Below are 7500 nucleotides of genomic sequence, written 5' to 3' on the forward strand. Positions count from 1 at the left end.
GCTTGGAGACAAGTTAAAAGAGGGAGTATGTCGATAAGCTAGTGAAAGTCAATGGATCCGTGTAGCAGCATGCTACACGGATCCATTGACTTTCACTTGCTTATCGACATGCTAGTAAGCCCCAAAATAGTGGCATACACCTTTAAATCTTGGCAAGTGTCAATCCTACATACCTCCAAGAGCACAGGTGTCAGGCAATCATCTTGAAAAGAACTCTCCAAAATGTAATCAGTTTGTGTACTTTTAGTATAAGCATACAGCCCCTTTGGTAGGTGAAGGCATGATGACGTTAAAGGGGTATACCACTATTTTAGGGCTTAATACAGTTAAAATCGTTGGCTGGGGTTTATTAAGGTGGTAAAGTGTCTTATTTTTCATGTTAAGCGTTGTCTTGCTTTAAGACAAGTTAAAAGAGGGAGTATGACGCTAAGCTAGTGAAAGTCAATGGCTCCATGTAGCTAAAAAGTTTGGGAGTTCGTACGAAAAATTAAACAAAAATATCAGAAACAACATATGTGGAGCTCGTGGCATAACTCGAAGGGGATCGAAATATCATTTTAATACCGCCATTGGATTACATGCTACGATTTTCGGCTAAAAACGCAGTTGAGGTCCCATGAAATCGGGGGAAGTGACGTCACTTTCAAGCTCTATGCTTGTGGCCTCGCGCTTCTCTGACGCCTCGCCTCCATTGAGAAACCAATAAAGTTTCCCCGCTGTCAGCCTATAGACTCAACAACTTTTGGGGCACTATTCTTCAATCACGATGGCAAATGCGAAAATGACAGGACGGGAGTCCGCATATTAGAATGCACCCATGGTGCAGCACATTTGCAATATGGTGCAGCGCAAATGCAGAATGCAGTTACTACACCAGCTGTGAAATTGAGCAAAAAATACTTTTCAAAGCCTTGGTATTGTAGCCACTGCGAACTTGATGTAGCAATATCTCTAAAACAGGACACAGTTGGATCATAAGGTTTTGCCACAAGATAAAGGAGCTGTAATGAAGACTATTTTCAGTATAAACTCAATTTTAGCAAAATATGTAGTTACTGCACTTTGCCTTTGTAGGGCGGTATAGGACGACCTAGCCTGGCTCTCACGCAGACTCTTCGTGCTTCGTGCATCTTCTTTAAAGTGGAAATGAAGTAGCCTGGTAAACCAGCGCCACCTGCTGGACGCTGAAAATTTTTCAGCTGCGGGTGGGTCTGGTATCGAACAACTATTCATTTTGAATCTTGCCCTGAATCTGGCAAGATGGTAACTAAACCAATCACAATGCAGAGATGTGTTTTGAATCAACGCGGGCGGGGCAGAGGGTTCTGGGGCGGGGTTTTGAGGGAGTGACGACATAGCAGTGAGACGCTGGGCAGTGGAGAAAGCACAAGAAACATGGCGGCGGCAATGGAACAGCGCTCGTTTGATTCTGCATTGGCATCAGACTTGGGGTTTTCGTTAAAACGTGAGCAAGAGGAGGCTCTTCATTCATTTTTAAGAAGGACGTTTTCGCCGTGTTACCGACAGGCTATGGCAAAAGTCTTATCTACCAGTTAACTCCACTGGTAGCCGAAATGATGGGGCTCTTTGAAAACCCGATGGTGGTACCGGTAGTCGTCTCGCCCTTGTTAGCCCTAATGGTAGACCAGGCGAAGGAGGCGAGCAATTTTGGACTCACTGCCATGCAACTGGGCGTCGATAACCCAGCAAACATAAAAATATGTCGTCAGTGCCAGTTGGTCTTCGGAGCAGTCAGGAGGCATGGCTTTTGCTGAACGCGACGTGTTGTCTTCCAAGACAAGGTCCTCGGAGTGGACGAGGTTCACCTCATATAATGGTAAGTGGCATGCTCTTAACAACGTCAGGGTGTGTGTAAAGTATATTCCTAAAAGATGACGGTAATGATTTGGTAAACGCTTCACCCTGTTGCCATTGTAACAGATGGACTGTCGCCCCGGACGTCTCCCTTTTTAATCTCAGTTTACAGTCTTTAATGTTGACTATCTAAACAAAGTCTGTGGTCGTAAGATTGAAGTTTACATGGACGTTGTGTGAGATGAACGTGGGGCTGATTGACTGGGAATGACAGATAAACGGCTGTGTACGGCGGCTAGAGGATACACATGCTGCGTCTTAAGTTAAATTTTACACTTTGGAAATTAGTAGCGATTACACTGCACTTCGACGAGACCAGCATGGCGTCGCACTAAAATAACATCGATGTTATGGAGCTAATGGTGCCATACCGGTGGAGTGATCTACACTAGAATCACACTGATACCGTGTATTCAGACAGTTAATACACCGAGTAAACCAACGAAAACACTTCTGAGACTCATTCTTGTGCGTGATTGTATTCTCAAACACTTCAGTGCGGTGAGCATTCCGAGAAACCAGTCAATCGAGCCCCACGGTGATCTCTCACAACGCACAGCTCAATTATGTTGAATTAATTGTACCGTTGATGTGGAAATAACACTAAGAAGCTAGTTTATATGGACTTAATTGCTTTGTGATTGAAGAATAACGTACTGATTTTCCACAGGGGGAAACGTGACAAAGGGAAGGCCTTCAGGTATTGTTTTGGCAAGCTAGGAGAACACATCTGACAGACAAAAAGGTTTCATCAAAGACACACAGACAGGTAAGCTAGTTCTATCATCTGTTGAAAGATGTCTTGGTTGTACTTTACCATAGCCAAATGTTGTGTTTGAGTTAAGGACTGTTCCCCACCCCATCTGAGTTATTGAGGGGGGTCTGTGTTAACAATATCCAGCAGTCTATTAGGCCTACAATCTGTTGTCACAAGTTAACACACTGATTGTAATAGGTAGTGTGAATGTTAATGAGGATCATGTCTGTTTGCTTGATCTTAACAATATGCAACTGTACCAGTTCACCAGCGAAAATATAGGCTACTGTTTGTCTGCCAGCTACATTCTTTTTTTTTCCTTTTGTGCAAGCTCCTGAAGTAAAGGACCTACACAGGACCTTCATATCAAGGACATTGACTGTGTGGATCTCGAGGTGCAGTTACCCAAAAGTTGCTACCCACAGAATACCAGGTTTTGAGGGATCCTGCCAGAGCAGAGAATCAACAGTAAGTCATATCTTAACTTCACACAAATACACATACAAGGGTGTGCCCAACACGCATGTAGCCTACTTTATAATATATTATTTTCTAAGTAATGAGCCAAATTGAGGAATACATATTGGCCTGGTTCAGTCAAGTGGAGTTGTTGTCGGTTTCAAGCTACAGGTGTTTGCAAGGCAATTTATTATTTGTCGAAATTAAGGCAAATTTCATACATGTGTGTGACCATTCATCTTGCCACCTGTATTATTTTGTAGTAGGAAGGCAGAAGTCTTATGGCAGTGTGATGCTACAGTAATGCTTACAGTAATTTAAAGAGTATAGTTTACCTTCCTTAAAGCAATGTTGGGATATATGCCTTGCTCAAGGGCACTTTAGGCATGGATGGAGGTGTATGCAGTGGTCAGAGATTTTGAGTCAGCAACCCTAGTCTGATCTTAAGACCACCTCACTAATCATTATGCCACACTGCCCACCATGTTAAGAAACTACAATATCAAGCCCCCCTTTGCCGGTATTCATGACTCATGAATTTTTCTGTTTGATTTGTTGTTATTGACAGGATACATTGAAGAGGAGACTCCGACATGACCGCCGGCATCTTGTGTTATTCACCCCACCACTTGTAATACTGAATGCCTGAATTGTTGTTTGCTGCTCAGACTTTGTCAACAGATATGGTCTTCGACATGTTACCTTTAGGTGTGGAAACAGATTGTGACAGTCCAGCAAAATGAGCCAGACAGATAGTAACACTGAAAAAGGACAACGTTGTTCCCATGGCCTCCCACTGCAGAAGACTACAGACGCTCAGTAAAGCACAAACAGCTGTTCCTCTTGTACTTAATAATTTAGTCAGCTGGATTCTAGGTGCCACTAAGGAGCCAACAGTGGATAATTTTGTCAACATTTCAATGGCATACATTAAAAGGGCAGCCTGTAATTGTTTGCCTTGCCTCCATCTTCCTTGCCACCAAGGGGTTGTAGACCGATGCCCTAGTAGTCCTCCTGTTTAGGTACAACCATGCAGTTAGGCCAGTCTATTGAAGCATATACTTATGACTGTTTGTATGTGTTGTGTATCTAGTAATGGATAAATTACCACATGAATAACTGCATATTCATTATATTGATAATTATAATGGCTTCCATTATTGATTAAAAAAGGGATCTACCACCACTTGCATTATTGTTTTGTTATTATTGAAGCACTGTTAGGAATCCAGGAAGACGGATGCCGAGGCAATCAAGGTTGCATTTTTTTCCCTTTTTTATTTGGCTACAATGCCTCAGCATCTGTCTTCCTGGACCAAGTTTGACAGCCCCTACACTGATGAGCACCAAGGGAAAAAGGTGAAGACCCAGAAGCACTCCAATTACCTGCTTGTGTTTGATAATGTTAGGATCCATTTATCCCACTTTAAATGCATGAATGAATATCACTTTTAAAAAATGTATATATCATGAAAGGTAACTTGCATTGCCTTTTGAAGTACAGTTTAACAGTTGGACCACTTTGTATAGCCTATATGAACGATCATTATTGATGATCTTGGATATTATTGATATTGTAGGCCTATTTCTATTTGGACTGATGTCTTTGCCTTTGGCACCCTCATGCATTATTGTTCTTCAAGATAGAAATTAATCACGGTCATTCTTAACTGTTAAGAATCAATCTGTCTTCCTTAGAGAGATATATATATTTTAAAAACCTTATTTTAGTACAATTTGTGGAACGCAAGAGGATTGATAGCTGTCCAAATCGGCAACGTGATTGGTTTAGCGCGGTCACATGGTGTATCGTGTCTCCTCATTTAGCTAAGGAAAATATTCTTCTGTAAACGTCTAATACCCTTGGATGTTTTCACGATCCGAACCTCTCTGAAATGAAACATAGTGTAGCGTTTGGTAGCCAGGGAACACACAGGATGTAGACAGAAGTGTCCGTTTAATGGAGACAGTTGGCCACAGCCACGCCACATAAAAATAATGAACAAGTACACTGCTTACCAGTAACCCAACTGTAGCACAGCTGCTACGTAGATCTCTCACAGTAAACGGAGAGAACTCCCCGCTCCCCTTATTCGAACCCCAACAGTGCCTCGCACCCACCAAACCATAGAACAGAATCATAGAACATGCGTACACAACTGAAGTAACCATTGAGAGTAAATAGAAGTAACCCCCCAGACTCGCGCTACAATAGCTTTGGTCAGTTCATCATCTTATGGGCATCGTGTTCGGATGCTGTGGAGCGAGAATGAACGAAAATTGAGGTGAGCTGACGGCCTATAAATACAGGAAGATCTCTTTCAAGTATGTTTAACGCCGTGGGCTTCCTCGATGCATGCGAGACGTTCGCTGAAACCGACAAAGCTGAAGTTGAACTTTGGAACAGTTTTGTATAGTGTTGTAGTACACCGGCAACTCGCATGTCTTTTTGGCAAAAGCGACATAAAGTCCGACTCCATCTCAAAACGTTGAAGTTATCCACTGTCCTGCTCACAGCTTCACCACTTCCCTTGTTTACAGTCCCCTCCCTCCACCACAGATTCTGTCGCGCTTACTACGTCACAAGCAGTTGCGCTGATTGGTCAGAGCGTTGGCCTATTAGCACAGACATGGTTTGAAAGACAACGGGTTGTGCTCATCAACAATGTTCCGTTTTCTCCATTCATCAGAGCCAGACTAAATTAAGACATCCAATACACTTAGGCTGGTTTATCAGGCTAGAAATGAAGCACTGACAACTATTATCTTTTTTTGACGGCTTATTTATTTTAATAAACGAATGGATGTTCGTTGGACTGCACTTCTAAGTAGTTTTGATGAAAAATGACATGTTATTACCGAGTTTCGCCACAAGGGCGCAGCCATGTTCGCTGCCTACGTAACGCGAATGGTAGAACTTGGTGGCTAATGTAGCCTTCCATTCACTTAACGTTAGCGTGTGCTAACTACAGCGCTAACTGACTCTAATCGTGGCAGTAAAATTGAAGAAGGACGAGGGGTTCATTTTACATTGTCCCTGGGTTTTCTATGTTATATACCTACTATCAGATGAAAGAGAAATGCCAAGTGTCATTATCACTTTGTGTCAAAAAGCCTTTGCTACGAGCATGGTGGGATAGCTGCAGCCATCCACCCATTGCATCCACCATAGGACAGGAGTCAGGACTGGGGCTGCTCGATCTCATAGGTTTGTAGTGACAGACCGTCACCAATAACGTCTTTTTCCTGCATTGTTGGACGCTAATCTGAAAGCCCATGTCTTTAAGTTGGCTATGTGGTTCAACTCAGTAATAGAAAATAACTTGCAAAATTGGCGGAAGTTTGGAAAGCTTTGTGAAGGGAAGGGACGCAGCCTGTGTGTGTGGCTATCCCATTAGGTGGTGGGCCCAGTCTCATATCTTGTCAGTTCGTTGGTGTTAACGAGTGGCAACTTTATTTTTGCTTATATAACCCCCTGACAACCCATTAATCAACATTTTGACTGTTGCCATCCTCAAAACTTGCACATTGATTTATAAAAATGACAACAAAAAATAGCCCACCGAGTGACGTCACGTCAATGCAAAGTCAACGAGGCAGAATACAGCTAGCGCGTGCATGCTACCCGGAACCGTCAGATTTCATGGCAAAAAGTTACAAGTTGGGGGGTAAGTGGGCTCACTTGTTATGTACATGCAAAAAAATATATTTTTCTCAAACTTTCAAAAGTGCTCTTTTTCGCTGTTAGTGTTCGACTGTCTGACCATCATTGGGAAACGAGAGATAAATGTCAAAAAGAGGACAGGTCTGTTCCCTCAAAGCAATAGAGCAATGAGGTGACGGGGGTAGATCAATTCGCCAGAAAACTACGTGTCAGTAAAGAAATGCAAGCTGTGTTATTTTTTCCAGTGACAGGAAAATGGTCAGGAATGAAATGCCTACCTTGTTTCAATGATTAGGTGAATTATCTGCCCATGAAAAAAGCCCGATATGCGGATAAATATTCCCTTTTCAACTTTGAGGGGCGGAGACTTCCCATTGACTGTGCATTATGTGACGTCACCCCCAGTCTTTTTTATTTTCATTATTTTTTAATATAAACGTGCAACTTTTCAGCGTGGCAACAGCCAGAATATTGCTTTACATATTGTCAGGAGGTAATATTAGAAAAATCAAGTTGCCACTCGAGAGTGAGAACGAAACTCGTTTTCTAAAGGAGCTACGAAATCTAGCCCACCGTCTACATCCCCTCTCTCGTCTCGCTCTCGGAGTTGGAGGAGCTTTGGGGATTTGAAGTTGATGCCACGGGGAATGACACGTTAAACTATCATGGCCTACATTAAGTTATGGCATGCTTAAAGTAGCTGCATCTATTGTAGTAAACTATTATGTTATTGAAGTCGCGGATG

At 42.6% G+C, this 7500-nt stretch overlaps 1 long non-coding RNA gene across 2 annotated transcripts; it reads left to right on the forward strand.

Moving 5' to 3' along the window:
- Positions 1-1222: 1222 nt before the first annotated feature.
- LOC134452006 (uncharacterized) lies at positions 1223-4472 on the forward strand. 2 transcript variants are annotated; one of them, XR_010035331.1, is made up of 4 exons: positions 1223-1837; positions 2546-2644; positions 2964-3100; positions 3660-4472. It is a non-coding gene; the product is annotated as an uncharacterized LOC134452006 (long non-coding RNA). The 2 variants fall into 2 exon arrangements; XR_010035330.1 differs by lacking the exon at positions 1223-1837 and having other exon boundaries at positions 2472-2644.
- Positions 4473-7500: the final 3028 nt, after the last annotated feature.

This window comes from Engraulis encrasicolus, chromosome 7 (genome assembly GCF_034702125.1).
Source record: "Engraulis encrasicolus isolate BLACKSEA-1 chromosome 7, IST_EnEncr_1.0, whole genome shotgun sequence".
Lineage (NCBI taxonomy): Eukaryota > Metazoa > Chordata > Actinopteri > Clupeiformes > Engraulidae > Engraulis > Engraulis encrasicolus.